We start from the raw sequence: 21,728 nt of genomic DNA, 5'->3' as shown, positions 1-21,728 counted from the left end.
AAACAAGTTCATCCTGGAGGGGGTGAAGCCAAGCTGTTCCTTGGAGGCAAGGGTCTGAAGCTTCGTCTGACATACTGTGGACATGATTCAAGGAGAGATCAGCCCTTGGAGAGAGACGTCATGCTTGGAAGGGTGGAGGAACAGCCCAAGAGAGGAAGACACTTGATGAGGTGGATTGATTCAGTGACTGGGATAAGGAGTTTAGGTGTGTCAGAGACAATAAGATTGGCACAGGATAGAGCAGGTTTTAGGGCTGTTGTACACAGGGTCATTATGAGTCACACGCAACTTGACAGCACATAACAATAAAAACAATTTTGGTTTAATTTGCATTTCCCAAAGAAAAATTAAGGCAGACATCATTCATTATTTAACTACCACTGTAAATTTTTGTGTATGAAAGTTCTCATTCAAACGTTTCTACCTCACTGGTGTCTAGGGAAATTACAAATACCTTGGACTCATTTTCTATCCTCGAAGACTGGAAATTCCCTTCTGGGTTGAAGGAAGGATATATTTAGATCTTATGGGTAAGTCTCTAGCCCCTAGATTTAGCTGCTGGCAGTAACGTTTTTAAACACTGGGGAATGAGTAAAAAGAATTGGTAACAGGGATACTAGGAGAGCTCAGTGATATACTACTACAGTGGCCTAGTGGGTAAGGAGCTGCTTTGCCAACCCAAAGGCAAGGGATTTGAATCCAGCAGTTTCTCTGAGGGAGAAAGATGCAATCTCCTCCCATGAGATTTACAGCCTCTGAAAATCTACTAGAGGGACAGCTATGAGTAGGTACTGATTTGATGGTGCATAAGGACAGCAATAATACAGTATATAACCCTTCAACTAAACTATGGTGCATACATAGTGAAGGCAATGGTACGTCAGCAGTAGAAGCTTTGTCTTTAATGCAGGAGAACCAGAAATCAAGTTTTGGCCAATGTTCTTAATGCACAGAGACTGCCTGACTGTCAGTGGAAGCTTGTAGGTTATTGTCAGACTGAACAGATTTCAGTGGAGCTTCTAGACTAAGATGGATTAGAAAGGAAGCTGAGGATCTACTTCCAAAATGCATCCAATGAAAACACTAAGGATCCTAACTGTTGATCCACAACCATCATGAGGATGGCATCGTATTGGGCAGAGTGTTGTCTAGTTGTACATGGGACACCATGAGACAGAGGCTAAGTCAACAGCAGCTAACAATATGACATAAATTGATGTTGTTATGTACCATCGTTATTGTTGTTGTTATGTGCTGTCGAGTCATTCGCCACTCATAGCGACCCTATGTATAACAGCTCTAAACTCTGTTCTGTCTTGTGCCAATCTCATTGTCTCCGACACACTCATCCCAATTTCCCCAGTCACCAAATCAATTCATCTCCTAGAGGGCCTTCCCTTCCTGCACCAGCCCGCCACCCTTCCAAGCATGATGTCCTTCTCCAAGGACCAGTCTCTCCTTACAACATGACCAAAATATGACAGACGAAGCCTCAGAATCCTTGCCTCCAAGTAGCAGCCCGGTACCATTGAGTAATCTGCAAATCATAGCTCTGAAGCCTACCCTGTCCTGAGCCAGTCTCACTGACTCAGCACACCTACCCCAATGTCCGAGTTACAGTATCAATCCATCTTATGTGGGGTTTTCCTCTCCTGCACTGTCCTTCCATCCTTTCGAATATGATGTCCTTCTTTAAGGACCAGTCTCTCCTGGTAACGTGCCCAAAGTATGTGAGATGGAGCTTCAAAGTCCTAGCCTCCTTAGAAACTTGGTTTCACCCTCTCCAAGACAGATCTATTTGTTTTCTTGGTAATCCACAGTATGTTCAAGACTCATTTGCAGCACCACAACTCAAAGGCATTGATTCTTCTTCTGTCAGCCATAGTCATTGTCTAGCTTTCTGACGCATGGCAAATACCATGACCATGTGCTGCATCAAGTGCACCTTAATCACAGGAATTTTTTCCATTTTTTATTGATTTGCATATAATCATTCAAATACTTCATGTTTTGTACAATCATTCGTGTATCTTATATTTTATAAAATTACCATTGTTCTATGCCTATTATCACTCTATCCTTTCAAGCCCTCTTTTCCATTGTTTCATCCTCCCTCCCCACAAACCTCTGCTATCCCAGTGATTTTTTTTTCTCCCTTTCTCTTTTTTTCTTCCCCTTTTGTCCTTTTCCTTTTGAACTTTTTTACATATCTTACTCAGTTATTCTACTTTCACAAGAGTGGTTTTATGCAATATTTGTCTTTATGTGACTGAAATATTTCTCTAAGCAAAATGCTCTCTAGTTTCCTCCAAGTTATGTAATGTTTTACAAAGTCATTGCTTCTTAGTGTTGTATTGTATTCTATTGTGTAAATATACCACAATTTGCCAATCCATTCATTTGTTGATGGGCATTTGGGTTGCTTACATTTTCTTGCTATTATGAAAAACACTGCTATGAACGTAGGTGTACAAATGTCCATTCATGGCTCAATTCTGATCTCCTTAGTATATATTCCTAGCCACAGAATAGCTAAGGTGAAAATTTCTTAAAGGGAAGTTTGTTGAGCACAAGAAAAAGTTAGAAATGGAGACTAAACTGAAATAACAAGGAATCTACATGTTATTTCACCATGAGGCAGGGGCGTGATCAGTTGCCTTCTCAGAACTCTCACATATGCATGAATTTACCTCAGGGAATTTAGAATCCATTAGAAGTTGGTGGGTTCTGTATAAAAGATCAATCACCAGAGAAGTTGATCCAAGAGAATATTGGCCTTTCGTACTTTCCAGTTGAGGAAAACATAACTTAAAAACAGCCTGTGCAACTTCTCGGATGTGCCATTGCTCTGACCAAGCAGCATTTTGGTGAGCTGAGTGCAAATTAGTGAGAAACAGATGGATTTCATTCTCCTTAAAATTAAGGATGGGTGAGCCCAGCCACAGTTTGGAATTTCAAGTTGGTTCTGAAAACCTGAAACCACAATTTGCAAAGCACGTTTCCCCTTATTTGTATGAACCTTCATGTATTTTAAAAGAAATTCAATCTGCATGTTTCAGCTTCTTTACACTTCACTTATCAAAATGCTTAATAAAATTTCCTGGAAGTCTTTGAAATATGTCATAACTTTTCTCAATATTTTTCATTTGGGAAAAGAAATTACAGAATCCTGGAAATTTTATACATGAGAAAATATAGGTTCAGATGAAAGGTCACATTTTGTGGACATATTTGTAGCTTCACCCAACATGCTTTGGACAATGTTGCAAGGAGGGACCCAGTCCTTGGAGAGGGACGTCATGTTTGGGAGAGTGGAGGGACAGTGCAGGAGAGAAAGACCCTCAATGAGATGGATCGATTCAGTGACTGGGGTAATGAGGGTAGATGTGTCAGAGACAGATTGGCACAGGGTAGAGCAGGGTTTAGGGATGTTATACATAGGGTCACTATGAGTCGCAGGCTGATGGCACATAACAAAAACATTTGATACAGAGTATAGAAATTGAGAATTCTTACTAAATCTTGCATTTCAAAATTAACCAAATATGCAAGAAAATGTGTTAATGGTAATAAATAAATGGAATGTAAAAGTGGGAAAGAGTGAAGAAGAAATACTAGCTGGAAAATATGGGCTTGGTGATAGAAATGAGGCTGGATGTAGAATAATTGAATATTGTATTTATGATTATTTACTCATTGCAAATACCTTTTTTAAATGACAAAAATGACAACTTTACACATTGTTACATTGTTCTCACCTGATGGCCTACACCAGAATCAGATTGATCTACATTTGTGGAAGAAATTGTTGGAAAAGCTCAATATCAGCAGTCAAAATTAGGTCAGGGACGGACGGTGGGTGGGTCAGATCTTAAATTACTCATATGCAAATTCTAACTGGGGTGGAAGAAAATGAAAATAAGTCTACAGGAACCAAGATATGATCTTGAATCAATTCCATCTAAATTTTGAGGCATTGAACAATAATGTTCAAAGACCAGATGAGCTCTGGGATGATTTCAAAGATATCAACCATGAAGAAAGCAAAAGGTCATTACAAAAACAGAGAAAAAAGAAAAAAAAACTGAAATGGATGTCAGAAGAGACTCTGAATATTGCACCAGAGCACCAAGAAGCCAAAACAAAATGAAAATATGCTGAAGTAAAAGACCTGAATAGATTTCATAAGGCAGCTTGGGAGGACAAAGCAAAGTATTCTAACAGAATGTGTGTAGAGCTGGAACAGGAGAATAAAAAGGGAAGAACTCGCTCTGAATTTCTCAAGGTGAAAGAACTGAAAAATAAATTTAAGCCTTGTGTTGCAATATTGAAAGATGCTATAGGAAATTTATTGAATGACTCAGAAAGTGAGAGGACTGTACAGACTCCATTTTGTGCCTAGCCTCCATCCTAGGCCTGAACCACCAAAATATGGGAAGGTCTTATCTCAAGGTCAGCCATCTGTGACTCATGTCCTTGTAAAGTTTAAGTAACCAATCCTGAGGTTTTATGTATATAACACAAGGACATGCATACATGGCACAGGAAGGGTGTATATGTGACACAGGAAAGGGGGGAGGTGGGCTGACTGGTCTAGGCACAAGCCAATAGCAAACCGACTCATAACTGCTCTCCTTGCCTACCAATCATGCTCCCAATTACCTCATCCTGGTAAACCTGCCCTACCTTAACCCATAAAAGGCTTGTGAACCGGCACCCGGGGTCGCCGTTTTCTACTGAGTGGTGACCCTGCATGCACGCTGAAGTTCTGCAGCATAAAGCACTCTTGCTATTTGCATACATGAGTCAGTGGTCTTTTGGGTGGCAATTTTTAGACCTAACAAAAGCATCAAAAGAAGATGGAAGGAATACAGAAAAACTCTACCAGAAAGAACTGAATGACACTGAAAAACTTCAGGAAGTTCCATTTGAGCAGGAGCTGGGAAGAAGAGGAAGCTGCATTGAAGGCATTGGCAAAATATAAAACCTCAGGAATAGATGGGATACCAAGTGACTTGCTTCAATTAACAGATGCAGCCTTGGATGCACTCACCAGTCTCCGCCAGGAAATTTGGAGAACAGCTACCTGGCTAACAGAGTGGAAGAGGTCCATATATGTTTCCATTCCCAAGAAAATTGATCCAACTGAACGTGGACACTGTTGAACAATATCATTAATATGACATGCAAGCAAAACACTGCTGAAGATCATTCAAAAACTGCTAAAACTTCCATAGATAGGGAATTGCCAGAAGTTCGGCAGGAGTTAGATGAGGCCATGGCACCAGGGATGTCATTGCTAATGTCAGATTGGTCCTGGCTGAAAGTAAGGAATACCAAAAGAATGTTTATGTGTTTTATTAACTATGGAAAGGCTTTGACTGTGTGCATCATAACAAGTTGTGGCTGACATTGAGAAGAATGGGAGTCCAAGGGAATTTAATTGTGTGCATGCAGAGCCTATTTTGCAAATAGCAAAGGAACACCTATGGTTTAAAATTGAGAAGGCAGTGTGTCAGGATTGTATTCTCTCTCCAAACCTATTCAATCTGTTTGTTGAGCAAATTATCCAAAAAGCTGGACTCTATGAGGAGTGTGGCATCAGGATTGGAAGGAGACCCAATAAATGGCATTTTGCTGATAACACAACCTTACTTGCTGAAAGTGAGGAGGATTTGAAAAACTTGCTCCAGAAAATCAAGAAATGCTGCCTTACTTATGGATTGCATCTCAGTGTCAAGAAAACAAAGATTCTTACCGCTTGACTAATAGGCAACATCATCATGATTAGAAAGGAGATTGAAACTGCCCACAGCTTCATCTAGCTTAGATCCACAATTAACACCGTTTGTACCAACAGTAAGGAAATAAGGAGACACCTTACACTGGGAAAATCTGCAGTTAGGGGTCTCTCCAAATTATTTAGGAGTAATAATGCCAACTTGAGGGCTAAGGTGTGTCTGATTTCAGGCCTTAGGCTTTCTGATTACTTATTATGAACCTGAGAGCTGGACAAATAAGGGTGACAGAGTTGTGGTGCTGGAGAAGAGCAGTGAACATCCCAAGAATGCCTGAGAGAACAAACAGATTTGTCTTGGAGAGGGTGCAGCCAGAGTCTCTTTGGAGACAAGAATAATGAGGCTTTGCCTCACATATTTTGGGCATGTTGCCAAGAGGGAGGCTATTCTTTGGAGAAGGACATGATGCTGGGTAGGTGGAGGGTCTGCAAAGGAGAGGAAGACCCTCAACCAGGTGGATTGATGTGGCAACTGCTGCAGTGAGCTCTAGAGTGTCAGGAAGTGTAAGAATGATGCAGGATAGAACAGGGTTCAGGTCTTTTGTTCACAGAGACACTATGAATCATACTCGACCCGATAGCAGCTAACAACAACAATATGTGTAACAGAATTACACACGTTAGGTGTTTACTCACAATGTACAAAAGGAATGTAATAAATGAAAAGTGAGGGGAGAGGTGGGTAAATTCAATAATGATAAGCTCTTGGGATATGATGGAAAACACTTTAACATAGTGTTAAAACGTTCTATGCTTTCTCAGGTTTAATTCTTATTTCTTGTAATCATAATAGAGTATAACAAAACTACTGTAATCTTGCACCATCCTCCAGTCTGAATTGCCATCATTCTCCATGTAACTCTTCCCTTTTCTAAGGCATGTAATTACGGAAGTCTCACCTAGAGAATTTTAGAAGTAGTCAGATACCTAGGGGAAAAGATAATGAGAAGATAATGCTCCCAAGGTCTACAAGAAAACTCAGCACATATGTCTTCTAGAGGTTGGTTCAGGCCACAGTTTTATGCATCTCAAAGTCTTGTTTTCACTTAAAGCTCATCTTACCAAGAGATCAAGTAACATACAGAGAGCAGAGGGACAGTCACCCCACTTTCCCTGGAGTAGTATAGTAAGTGTGTGTAGTGCTGGGTAATATTACTTGTTGAACACCTATCAAGCTGCTTTCTATTCATAGTAGTGTTGGCAAAGACAGAATCTATGGACGTTTTCCAACAGAAGAAAAGAAGGAAATGATGGATGCACAGACTTCTTGTATCTAAGATGTTTGTCTTAGGGGACTGGGGGACAACTCCTGAATATTACACCCTTAGAACCAATAAATAAATAAAACCACACATACATGCACACACGCACACACACAGAGTTTGTGGTAGATATTGTATACAAGGACCTCTGTCTGACAATAATAGTTATGAATGATATCAGGTAGCTGCGATGGCACAGAAAATTTGGTGATTAACTTAAACTGTACACCCTGCAGTGTTTTTTTTTTCTTTTGCAACTAATTTGCAAAGCAAACATTGGCTAACCTGAATATGATTGTATTAGTCTGCAATTTCCTCTGCCATTTTATTTCTTCTGATTAGCCTTGTTGAGAGAAGTACAGGGAAGCATCACTGAATCAGGAGACTTGAGTTCTAGACTCCAAACGCCCATCTCGCATGATTGTGATCTAGTCATTCAACTCATTCACGACGTTTTTTCCTTCTCACAGGTCTCTTGGAGCTAGGGCATTTTAAGATTTCATGACTTTGAATTTAATTATAGCCTTCAAATATGTAGCTGTCATTTGTCTGAGGCATATATTAGTGAATCCGTATATTAAAGAGGAACTTTAAAGAACATTCCAGAAAATCTCTCTAGCAGAGCCTACAACTAATGTCGCAAGCTAAACATATTTGAAAGGAGGCCAAAATATTTCTTTTCCTCTTAAGGAATATTAACAACAGCAATAGCAAACATTTTGCATGCTCTAAATGGATGGTGAAGAGATTGAGATTGTTCACAGCTTTAGTCTGCTTGGCTCCACAGTCAACACTCTTGGCACCAGCAGCCAGGAAATTAAAAGATGTATTGCGATGGAAAAGTCTGCTATTAGGGACCTCTCTAAAGTACTCAAGAGCAACGGTGTCTCTCTGGAGACTAAGGTACGTCTGATACAGGCCATGGTCTTTGCAATCACATGTTATGTGTCAGAGACTTGGACAATGACTAGGGAGGATAGAAGGAAAATGGATGCCTTTGAGCTTTGGTGTTGGAGAAGAGTTTTGAGGGTACCATGGACTGCTAAAAAAAACAGATTCATCTTGGAGAGGGCTGCTCCTTGGAGGCAAGGATTCTGAGGCTTCATCTGACATACTTTGGTCATGCTGTAAGGAGAGACTGGTCCTTGGAGAAGGACATCATGCTTGGGAGGGTCGAAGGCAGGTGCAGGAGGGGAAGGCCCTCTAGAAGATGGATTGATTCAGTAACTGGGGTAATCAGGATGAGTGTGTCAGAGACAATGAGATTGGCACAGGACAGAACAGAGTTTAGGGCTGTTGTACATAGTGTGGCTATGAGTCGCAAGTGACTCGACGGCACTTAACATCAACAACAACAAATATATCTTGAAGTATCTACAAATTTAATGTTCTTTTGTTCTTTATTCATCCTGTACTTAAAAAGGTGATCCACCTTAAGTTCCTAGGAATAGTGGAATACACAGCATTTGACATTGAACACATGAGATTACTAGAGCTTTTTAGTCATATATATTGACAGGCTTGGTAAGGAAGATATGGCAGGCCAGGACACATGGGTTCATACTTGAGAAAAGAGAAAATAATAAAGTGCTGTGTGAGGAAAATTTTGTAGTAATAAGAGGGTGAGGTGCTCCCTGGTTCCCACAAAGGATATCAGTGGCTTATTTAAATAATTTAATGCATTGGTAGGGAATTGAAACCCTCTATTCAGGGATAAACAAAAACTGCACCTGGTTCTCTATGACAAAGAAGGCTGTTTGACTCTGGGACCTTATACTACTCAGGGGCTGAGTGGGCAGGCATGTACAGTTAGACTTTAGAGGAACTCCTAATTTTACCAGATGTGGTCTTGGCCTAAAGGTTTGCTTCCCTCCCCTCCCGCCCCCCCCCACCATTACAATTAGCTCTCTCTGATCTCCAGCTACCTTAACTGCAGATACATGGTCTTTCAACTCAACATCGTCTTCCAGCATTAGCTGGGGGACTAGGATAAGAGTAAGTGTGCTTCCCACATTGTTCAGCAAGACTTGAGGTGAGAAAAACTAGAAACAAAACTTGAGGTGAGCAAGGCTTATGACAGCAAGACCCTGGTGGTAGAGAGATTGTGGGATTGCTATAGATAAATCATGACAAGATGTTACCTGAAGCTTTTTGTATTTTTGCTGGGCACAGTTAAAGTTTTGTCTGTTCTTGCTGGATGTTTGAAGGAGAAATTGACTAATAACTGCTCTGAGACAAACTTTGCTAGATGATTTGGATTGGACTGCCGAACTGAAACCAAATCCTGGACTTACTGAGAAATTGTGCTTCATAACTGTTGGGTTAAAGCCTGGCTTTGTTTTGGGTGATATTCTTTGCCTCCCCCACTGTCCAACTTCTTCCCTAATAAACCCCATTGTTCATACCATAATGAGTCAGCAATGAATAAAAGACCCTCTTGCCATTTGTGGGGCTTTACAGGCACCATGGGGCTGGACTATGGGCTCATTAACTGTTTTTTGCTCTGGGGTGGTGAGGGACCATGCTATCCTCACTTCCTCTGACCCTTTTAGAAAGACGCTCATGGTCTTGTGCCTTCAGTGCCTGTTTTCTCCTCTTCAGACAACAGATGTCAAAATAGCACATGAAATCAAGTCTGAAATTTAGCTATTACATTGACGTGCATTGTATTATTTTATTATCAAAATAATCTGTGAAGCATTATTACACTGGTTTGCAGATGAAAGAATTGCCCAACTGTTAATATTCAATCCTTGTGTTGTGTTGTTTTTAGAGGTCATTAATTCAAGTATAAATAATAACAACATTATGAACAACAGATCTGAACCTTGTCTTATCCTGTACCATCCTCAAAATCTCTGACACACTCAAGCTTATTGCTGCAGACAATGTCAAATAACTTGGTTGAGGGTCTTCCTCTTCTCCACCATCCCTCTACCTTCCCAAACATGATGTCCCTCTCTTAGCAACATGTCCTAAGTATGTGAAACAAAGCTTTATTATCTTTGCCTCCAAGGAGAACTCTGGCTGCATCTTCTTTAATACAAATCTGTTTGTTCTTTTGTCAGTCTGTGGAATATTCAGTACATTTCTCTAATACCAAAACTCAAATTCATCAAATCTTCTTCTGTAATACTTAGTCATTTTCTGTGTCTCAGATGAATAACAAGTGACTGAAAAGATCATGGCCTGAATCAGGTACACCTTAGTCTTCAAACTGACAACATTGCTCCTCAATAATTTGGACAAGTCCCTGATTGCAGACTTTCCTAGTGCAGTATATCTTCTAATATCTGCCCTTTTGGTACCAAATCCACATCTTAATTGCGGACCCAAGTAAGATTAAGTCATTGATAGTCTCAGTCTTTTCTCCATCTGTAATCAATCTGAGTTTTGTTAATTCCAGAGCTTTACCCTTTCAGATATCATTTCCAGGGAAAATTGACTACCTTGTAACTAGACATAGATTTGTAGAAAGGAAAAAAAACAAGAGCAGGAAAAGGAACCCTTAACTCCTTGCTAGTCAGAAATATTAATGAAAAAAAATCTGTTTCTTTCTTCCATAGTTGACCTTCTGAGTCTCCTCAACAATCTTTTGCAAGGCATCAGGTTAGTAATGTACCAACAAATAAAAACAACTATTAACCACTAACAGCAAGAGCTATGCTTCAGAGTATCAACTTAACACTATAATCAAAGGCCATTAAAAAGCCTATAAGCCCTGATGTTCCAGACACACTACGGATCATCCAACCCAGAGGGAGAGAAACCATCATGTCAGCTCCCCAAAGTGTCAAACAAGCAGCTCCCCAGAGTGTCAAAAATCATCTCACCCCAGTAAGAATAGCAAAATTTAACAGAACAGCAAGTAAAAAAAATGCTGGCTAGGTTGCAGAGAAACTGGAACTCTTATTCACTGTTGGTGGGAGTATAAAGTAGTGCAACCACTATGGAAGGCTGTATGGCACTTTCTCAAAAAGTTGTAAATAGAAATACCATTTTACCCAGCAATTCCACTACTGGAAATTTACCCTGAAAGAAATCATAACCACCACCCAAGCAGATATATGCACATCCATGTTTATTGCAGCCTTGTTTGCAATAGAAAAGAGCTGGAAACAACCCAAGTGCCCATTACCAAACAAAGGGATAGAGAAGCTCTGGTATATTCACACAATGGAATACTATGTACCATTGAAAATCAAGGAACTTATGAAATATTATTCAAAATGGGTGACCCTGGAGGACTTTATGCCGAGTGAAATATCTCAGTCACAAAAAGACAAATATTGCACAGGGCCACTGTTGTAAAACGGGACTGACATGGGGGTTGAGGGAAGACAGAGAAGGAGGGGAGAAATAATGTATTGAAACATATGAGGGAGAGAACTTTTTAAAAGGGGTATATGATTAGGTATTGTCATGACAGGAGTCTAGAATGAAGACTGCATAGTGGAGTGGACATGGGAGGCGGAGGGATTGCATAATAATGAAAGAGTTTTTCATTTACTTTTCAAGGAGAAGAGTGAATTGCGGGAGAGAGGGTGGGCAGGGAGAAAAGTGCCACAATGAATGAATGGAAACCCTAAGACTCTATAACCTTTCATTAAAACTAATTAAAAAAAAGCTAAGGACAAAGACTACCCCAAATTAGTCTTCCTTTTGCACATATGTACATGGAGCATGCTAAAGGTTTTGATTTAGATAATAAATCCCTTTATATTGAAAGACAACTTACATTTTATCCAGTAATCTTTAATTTCACAGTTAAATAAACTGGGGTTAAGTAACAACCTCAAGGTCACAAAGCCAATTAAAGAACTCGCTAGGATTCCTTACTTAATCCCTTCCCTTATTTCCTCTTCCTACACACAGCTTCACTCTAAAAGTCAAAGAAGGCAGATGGTATCTGACAGTTTAGGTGACCATACTATTGAATTTCATGGTTTGGGACATGGGAGAAGTCTGCTAGGGTACTCTAGGAGAAATTTGGCGAAGGAAAAAGGCATAAAATGGGAGTTCTCTCACTGCCTTAGTCAACTCTGCCCTTAGCTGTGAATATGACTCAGGGAGAATATAATGTTTGAAACTAGAGAAAGCATCTTTCACCCATGAGAGAATCCCTTTGGAAAGTGAGGTTATAAAGTTGTGTGGGTTTTTTTTTCCCTTCATGTCTGTTTCCTTCCTTTTCAACTTTCTGGCTGGTGGCTCTGTCCCACTCTCATGTGCAGACGTAGGCTGCTGTCCGAGGAGTTTGAATATTCTCTGAGCACAGGAAAACCACCAAACTTCATGTCCACTCTCTGCCCATAACTCTCAAATGGCTTCTCCAAGTCTAGGGATTATTGCAAACATCAATGTCAGTATTAAACATAGGCTCTGGCTTAGCTAAATTGCATGGAGCTGGACTTCAAATGAGACATATGTGGAGGCAATGTGGGTTTCTATTGGGATATATTTTACAGTGGGATTTTCCAGAGATCCTAGAGCCACATGGGACTCCCAACACAACCTTAACCTCCAGGACCAGAAATGTTATATCAGTGCCTTTGTCTCATCACTGTACCCCAACTTTTCCAGTTACTCAAATTCTCCAAAAACTTGCTCATCTGTTTCACATACAGGATGTACATCTCCAAATTTAGAGGTGTTTTCAAGGCTAAATTTGACACATTGAAAATAGTTGAATATAATAAAGATCAGTTGAACTTTGGGAAAACATTAAGAACATAATGCATAAAGAAAGAAAAAAACGTCATTTAAAAAGGAAAGAAAGAAAACAGCAAAATCAATATTAGAAGAGATAATAATTTACTCTAAAACATGGTAGAGTAGTTATAAGCTAATAAAAGAGATGATTAAGTTGAAGTGTTGCAAAGAAAATTTGAAAGGGAAACTCAGGAAGACAAAGTAAATATAGAGGGACTGTGCAAAGACCAGAGGTAGGAAACCAAAAGGAAAGGATTAGCTTAGCTTATCATGAGCTTAAAGAACTGAAAAAGAGATTCAAGCTTCTAGTTATAATAGTGAAGTTTCTGTTGACAATATGGAATGATGTAAGAAGCATTAAAAGATAGAAGAAAATACACATTGTTGTTATGTGCCATCGAGTCATTTGCAACTCATAGTGACCCTGTGTACAACAGCCCTAAACCCTGCTCTATCCTGTGTCAATTTAATTTTCTCTGACATACCTACCCCCATCACCCCAGTCACTGAATCAATCCTTCTCATCGAGAGTCTTCCTCTCCTGTGCTGTCCCTCCATCCTCCCAAGCATAATGTTCCTCTCCAGGAACTGGTCCCTCCTTGCAACATGCCCAAAGTATGTCAGATGTAGCTTTCCTCCAAGGAGAAGCCTGATTTCACCCTCTCTAGGGTGGATCTGTTTGTTCTCCTAGCAGTCCGTGGTATATTCAGTACTCTTCTCCAGCACCAAAGCTCAAAGTCATCAACTCTCCTTCTATCATCCCTAGTCGTTGTCCAGCTTTCTGACACATAGTAAGTAATTGCAAAGATATGGCCTAGATCAGGTGCACCTTAGTCTCTGGATGGACATCATTGCTCTTCAGTACTCTGGAAATGTCCTTGACAGCAGACTTTCCCAATGTAATTCATCTTTTAATTTCTTGGCTGCTGGTACCAACAGTGTTGACTGTGGAAACAAGCAAGCTGAAGCTGTTAACAACTCAATCTCTTCACCATCTATCAAGACACTCAGATCAGTGATTATTGGACAAAAAAAAGAATTGGAAGACATTCAACCATTTTAGTTGCAACAATGGACTTCATCATAGTGGAAATTATGAGGATGACAAGGGATGAGACAAGATTTTTTTCAAAAGCAACCCCATGACACCTAACAACAATAACATAAGTATTGGCTCACTTACACTTTTCAGTTGGATAGTGATGATGGGAACACAGAGGTTTCTTGTTAAAACACAGTACATTACTGGAATCTCTGTGCTTTATCTTCAGCTACCACTGAAAAGTACACAGGGAGGATAGTGTTTGCTGGAGAAAGTCAAGGACTACAGCCTTCAATATGAATTGAAGCTCAATATCAAGAAAACAGAGATTCTCACCACTGGGCCAATTGGCAGCATCATGATAGATGGTGAAGAGATTGAGATTGTCCACAGCTTTAGTTTGCTTGGCTCCACAGTCAACACCCTTGGCACCAGCAGCCAGGAAATTAAAAGATGTATTGTGGTGAGAAAGTCTGCTGTTAGAGACCTCTCCAAAATACTGAAGATTGGAGACTGACAAAGTGTTAGTCTGGAGACAAAAGTGCACTTGATACAGGCCGTGGTCTTTGCAGTCACTTGTTATGCATCAGAAAGCTGGACAACGACTAGGGATGATAGATGGAGAATTAATGCCTTTGAGCTGTGGTGTTGGAGAAGAGTATTGAATATATACCATGGACAGCTAAGAGAATGAATAGATTCATTTTTGAGAGGGTAAAACCAGGCTGCTCCTTGAAGACAAGAATTCTGAATCTATTCACATTAAGCGTGTTATTGACAGACCAGGTTTTATTGCTACCATTTTGCTTTATTTCCCCCCTATTATTTCTGCTCCGTCTAACGTACTTTGGACATGTTGTGAGGAGAGACCAATCCTTGGAGAAGGACATCATGCTTGGGAGGGTGGAGAGACAGTGCAGGAGGGGAAGGCCCTCTATGAGGTGGATTGATTCAGTGACTGGGATAATCGGGATGGGCGAATCGGAGACAGTGCGATTGGCACAGGACAGAGCAGAGTTTAGGGCCGTTGTACATAGGGTAGCTATGAGTTGCAAGCGACTTGACGGCACATAACAACAACAATAAATTATTTCTGGTTAATACAGTCCATCCACTTTCTTTTGGTGCTCCTGTATGAAGAATTTCCCTTGCAATGTTGTGTAAAGTTGTCTTTGGTTTCATAAATTCTTTAAACTCCTGCTTTTCTGAAAATGACCTAATAATTTCTCCTTCATATTTGATAGACAACTTTGCTCGGTACAGGATTCTCAGCTAGGAATGTTTTTTTTTTGTTTGTTTGTTTGTTGTTTTTTTTTTTTTTTTTTAGCTAGGAATGTTTTGTTCAACCTTCTGTATATGCCATCTCATTATCTTGTTGCTTGCATGGTTTCTGGTGAGTAATCAGTACTTAATCTCATTTGTAAGTGACTCTTTTTCTCATGCTACTTTTAGTATTCTATCCCTATCTTCATTTTGGAGGATTTGACTCTGATATGTCAATGTATTTTTTCTGTAATTCCAATCATACATTTTTTTTGTTTCTTTTCATGTTATCCCACATTATTTAAATGTTTTCTTAATTTCCCTTCCATCTTATCTCTTATTTTTCTTCTTGTACGTTCCCATTGAGGTTCTTGTCTTCTAGCTCACTGACTCTCTTTTCCACCACTTCTGTTCTACTCTTTTTTATCCCTCCATTGTGTTGGAAACTTCTGCCATTTTGGTGTTAACATATTGTATTGCATTTTCGTGCATTTATGACATTTCCACTACTGTTTTGAGAGCTTGTTCAGAGATTCTATCAGGGGAGCACAGCTACTTGTACACCCTTGAATGATGGAGAGTCTTCCGTCTATCAGGGATGGTTATCCTCTTCAACAGAGCATGCAGCATTGGGAGGGATACACATGGAGCAGTGAGGGAGGAAGGGAACATCTGCCTAGCCAGCCAGATCAGCTGAATCAACCTTGGCTATCATTGAGGTAACAGATGTCACAGCTAGATCACCCTCACATCCTCCACTACTGTTTGGGCTGTGCTATCTCTGTATTTTTAAAGTTCTTTTACTTCTTTATCTATAGTTTCAAGTTTTACTTCCATATTTTGCAGTTTCTTCCATAGTTGTTCAAGTTTCTCTGCATCGATGTATTTTTTTCTGGCTTCCAGTCACTGGCATATTATTAGCTTTACTTAAGTCTTCCATTCTTTCTACTATCATTTGCACCTTCTCGCAATGTTGGTCACATAACTCTACATCAATATATTTCTTCTGGTTCCCTGTCTCTGGGGTATTAACTTTATTTCTTTCATGATTTGTACTTTCTTCAGTAGCTGTTCATGTGACTCTGAATCAATATATTCCTTCTGCCTCCCTGACTCTGGGCTATTCATTTGGTCTGCAATATGGTTTTGGTTTTTGTTTTTACAAAGTATAATTTGGCTTTTTTACAATGTTTGAAGCTGTCTACTGCTTTCTTAACATTATGTGAAGTTTTTCTTGGTATGTGGTAGGCTGTTTCTATTGTGTCTGCATAGGTTGTTGATAGTTCTTTACCTTAATGATGTTATTGATTAGTTTCAGGCTTAAAATACTCAATCCTTTCAGTCTGTGGAGTAGGAAAGTTTAGCTTTCCTAAAGTCCTTCATGTCTTTTCTGGTTTGCAGCACAGCCATGCAGGAAACTCGCCTTACTGTAACTACTCTCCTAAGATCTATTGTCCCCTTTAGTCTGAGGAGTGGCACAACCAGCTTCTTCAGGTCAAGCAGTTTCTGTCCAGGGTGTTTTGTATGCAGCTCCCTCCCTCACTAGCACTTCAGTGGGCCAGCTGTGAAAGTGAATCTCTTACCTGATTGCAGCCTCTTCTCTTAAATTCTATTGTCCTCTTTGGTCTTTGAGGTAGCCCTGTGGTGACCAGGATCCCCAAATGGAAGAGTTTTTCTTAAAGATAGTTTCATGCTTCTCCCTCTGCCGGACCTGAATGTATTGACTCTGAGTATTGTATCTAATGTATTGGGACTGAGCCTCTCACCTAATTGCAACCTCCTCTCCTGAAGTCTGCTGTCCTCTTTTGTCTGCAGTGTGTCTCAACCAAGTTTCCCAACTCAAAAACATTTTTGTTTAAGGGATTTTATCTCCCATCCTCACTGACACTTCAGTGTGCCAGCTGTGAAAATCAATCTCTGATCTGATTACAGCCCCCTCTCTTAAATTCTGTTGTCCTCTTTGGTCCTGGATAAAGCACCACACCAGAATTTTTCTCCAGGGGCTTTAAGCTCCCTCCCTCTCCAGCACCTGACTGTGATGTCATTAGTGAAGCTTTAGCTTCTTCTTTCATTACCATTGGTTCTCTCAGATGCATAGCTAGTAAACAGAAAGACTATGGCCTGAATTAGATGCACCTTAGTCCTGAAACTGACATCACTACTCCTCAATAATTTGCAAAGGTCCCTAACTGCAGATTTTCCCAGTGCAATGTGTCTCCTTATTTCCTGACTGACTTGTACCAAGGATGTTAATTGTGGATCCAAGCAAGATGAAACTGTTGACAGTTTCAAACTCCTCTCCATCCATCATGACACAGCCAATTGGTCCAGTGCTAAGAATCTTTGTTTTCTTAATATTGAGATACAATCAATACTGAAGGCTGCATTCCTTGATCTTCTGCAACAAGTGCTTCAAATCCTACTCATTTTCAGCATGCAAGGTTGTATCATCTGCTTAACACAGGTTATTGGTGAGTCTCCCTCCAATCCTGATGCCACATTCCTCTTCATAGAGTCCAGTGTCTCGGATAATTTGTTCAGCATATAGATTGAACAGGTAGAAACAGAAAACATCCTTGGTGCACTCTGCTCCCAATTTCAAACCATGCAATGCTCCCCTGCTTTGTTTGCACAACAGCTGCCTCGTCCAGGTACAGGTTCCTCATGAGCAAAATCAAGTGCTCTGTGATTCCCATTCCTTTCAATATCAGCCACAACTTGTCATGATCCACACAGTCAAACGCTTTGCATAGTCAATAAAGCACAAATAGACATTCTTCTGGTATTCTTTACTTTCAGGGAGGATCCATCTGACATCAGCAATGATATTGGTCTGGTCCTGCCTGTGAGTGAGCCTTTAACTTGGCGAAGTTGGATCCTGGTGGTTAAGTGTTTGTGATTTGCTTGAAAACTGATGTGAACTGTTTGGACATTTCTAAATTGTGTTAGCAATGATATGTAAGCTGATTTACTGTATCTATTTGGAGGCTAGTAGTACAAAATTAGGTTTATGATGTTCTAGGGAAGGTATTCATCCTTGTGTTTTTCCAGCTTCTGATAGTTTCAGTGTATTCTGGAAATCCTCAATGCCTCCTGATTATACATGCATCACTGCAATCTCTGTCTTCAACTTCATATTATTCCCACTTCCTAGTGTTTGTATCTCTTCTCTTTTATAAGGCCATAACCAACCTTATTCCATGGAGTGCTGGTGGCCTAGTTGTAAGGAACTGTGCTGCCAACCCAAGGGCATGAGGTTCAAATCCACCAGCCTCTCAATGAGAGAAAGATGGACAACCTCCTTCCATGCAATTTACTGCCTCTGGAAACCAATGCAAAAATCGGCTCTGGGTTGGACCCAACTAGATGGCACAGAAGAATAATATCAAACTATGTTCCAGAATGACTCTATATTGACTTAACAAATACACCTTCAAAGACTCTTTCAAAACACTTTTTCAAGTGCCAGAGTTTAAGACTTCAACATATCATTTCAAGGGACACAACTCAATCCATAATACTGTCTACCTTTAGAATTGCCTTTGGTTTTCCTGCTTCTCTAATTAACATGTAGGATAAGCAGTGTGCCATCCACTCAATACTTCCTTGAAGCTCCCTGTGCCAGAGTCTTACTCTTCTTAGAACCATACTCCAATCCCTGAGAACATTTTGAAAACCTAAGTGACAAGGATGTACAAACATTTGTGTGGTTGTGGTTTTTTTCCCCCTCTTCTTTTATCTCCTTTCCTCTCCTTCCCCCCCCTTTATTTAAAGATATAGCAAGCTCTGTGTGTAGAGGCCTAACACCTTTATAGTTTAAGTGTTGAACTGTTAACCAAAAGACAAGCAGTTCAAACCCAACAGATACTGAAAGGGGAAACTATGAGAGAATCTCTTCCCATTAAATTTACAGTCTTGGCTATCCAGTGGAGGATTGTCACTAGAATAAATTGGATAGCAGGGGGGATTGGGTTTGATTTTCAGATCTATGCTTAATACTTTCCCATGAAAAGTGGTAGGAATGAAGGTATAAATCACCTGTCTTTGGTTTTCTAGAAGCTTAAATTACTAAAATATTGTAAAGTGTTTGTGAGGTATGATGAAGATATATACTCTAAAGAGACCATAACCACCATGCAAGCAGATATATGCACACCTGTGTTTATCACAGCTTTGTTCACAATAGCAAGGAGTTGGAAACAACCTAAGTGTCCATCAACAAACGAATGAATAGATAAGCTGTGGTATATTCACACAATGGAATACAATGCTGCATTGGAAAAACAAGGAACTCATGCAATATTATTCAAAATGGATGACCCTGGAGGACATTATACTGAGTGAAATATCTCAGTCACAAAAGGACAAATACTGCATGGTGCCACGTTGTAGAATGAGACTAACATCAGGGTGAGGGTAAGACTGAGAAAAACTGGATAAATTATGTATACTGCATTGAAAAAGATGAGGGAAAGAACAGTTTAAAAGTGATATATGATAGGGTATTATGGTTATCACAAGAGTCCAGAATGAAGGTTGTATAGTAGAGTGCACTCGGGGTGGGGGGAGGTGCAGGGGGGTGGGGGGATTGTATACCAGTGAAGGAGTTTTGCTTTTCTAAGAGAGGAGCGAACTGGGGGAGAGGAGGCAGGGAGAAAAGTGCAACAATTAATGAATGGAAATCCAAAATCTCTGGAAATGCTCATAAAAATTAATAAAATAACATTTTAAAAAACAGAAAAACCACAAAAAATATCTATCTATCTATCATCTATGTATCTAGAGAGAGAGAGAGAAGCAATACTCTTAGACAAAAAAAAATTAGAAGAACAAGGTTTTTTCCTATGTCTCCCTAATTCTTCTGGTAGTGAGAAGAAGAAAAGATGATTCAGTAAGATTCTCCGAAAAGTAGAAACTTGCCTTGCCTCTCCATGTACCTTAGAGAGAGAGAGAGATACATGCAGTCAAATTGAGTCTCATAAGTAGCTGAGAACCTCAGATCTGAAGTCTGATGATCAAAACAGAGGACAGTCACCTATATGGACAAATGACTGAAGATCAATACACACAATAACTCCCACCCTACAGTCCTATGACCTATAAAGTTCCTGAAACCTTGCCAAACTCAAAAGGAAAGAACAGGAGCTTTAATGAACTATAGCTTTGCAACAAAATTTAAGTAAATGGATACCGTATATTTGTATTTTATGTCTCAGTGTATGAATTGATTCATACCTAGAAGCTCCAAGGAACACTGTGCCCAAGGGAGGAAGTTACAGATCCTGGGAAAAACATGTTAGTGTAATGTGAAAAGGAAAACTTGCCAGTTGATTCGAAACCTTGCCTGGAGGTTCTCTTCTTTGCAATGTGGTCACAAAGTAAACCCCCAGGCTCTTGCTCATTAGTAAGACAAACAGTAAGGAAGTTCCTTCTAGACATGAAGCATTGTGCAGTGCAATTGTGGGAAGTGAAAGGTATGTGACCTGCCCTTACCTGTTGTAAGTACTACAGTGTGTGATCAAAGCAATGCCAGCTTAACGGAATTCCCAGGCTTGGTTCTCCACAGGCCCTTAACCACTCATGCCCTTAACCACTCATACCCCCATGCTCTTTATATTCATCCCAGGTTATACTTTCCCAAACTGCTAAAACAGGGTCACTGTTTGGTTGCTTCCCCTCCACCCCGCCAAGAGGTGAAAAAGTTGACCATGGTAGTTAGAAGTGTAAACAGCCACTCCTATTCCAATCTGAGCTTGCTAAGGAAATTTACCTACTGAAGGCATTTGTGCTCTCACTCTCATGTCTTACCTCATCTGACGGACAAAAGACATCCACCAACAATAGAAAGTCCTGGACATAAGGGGAGGGAAAAGTACGCGACAACACCCACAAACACACAAACATCGGGCTTGTTGGTTTACTATAGACTAGTAGAGGAAAGCCTAAGACTGTGGTTCTTATATATCCTTCAAGGCTGGGAATGAACTCACACCCATGATAAACTTTTATCTAAACAATAGACGTGACTATTTTTAAAAAGTTATAATAGCATCATGGAGGAACATATGGCTCAATACAATCAATTATACAAGCCTAAAATGACACTGTTGTTAGATGCTGTTGAGTCGAGTCTGACTCATAGCAACACTATGAACAACAAATCGGAGCCCTGTGCTATCCTGCGCCAATTTCATAATCTCTCACACACTCAAGCCTATTGCTGCATTCACTGTGTCAGTCAACTTGATTGAGAATTTTCCTCTTCTTCACCACCCATTTATCTTTCTGAAGATAATTTCCTTCTGAAAGGAATGCCCCTTCTAGCAACCTGCCCCAAGTATTCAAGACGAAGTTTCGTCATCTTTGCCTCAAAGGAGTACTCTGGCTTCACCTTAGATAAGACATGTTCGTTTGTTGTTTTGGAAGTCCATAGGATATTCAGTACTCTCCTCCAACACCACAGCTCAAAAGCATCAGTTTTTCTTCTGTCATCCTTACTCATTGTCCAGCTCTCAGATGCATAACAAGTGATTGAAAAGATCATGCCCTAAATTGGGTGCACCTTAGTCATCAAACTAACATCATTGCTCCTCAGGACCAGAGGGGTCTCTGACTGCAGACTTTCCCAGTGCAATACGTCTCCTGATTACATGAC

The sequence above is a fragment of the Elephantulus edwardii genome, unplaced genomic scaffold, assembly GCF_000299155.1.
Source record: "Elephantulus edwardii isolate Elephantulus edwardi_28Jun2011 unplaced genomic scaffold, EleEdw1.0 scaffold00051, whole genome shotgun sequence".
NCBI lineage: Eukaryota > Metazoa > Chordata > Mammalia > Macroscelidea > Macroscelididae > Elephantulus > Elephantulus edwardii.
This window is presented reverse-complemented; position numbering follows the sequence as displayed.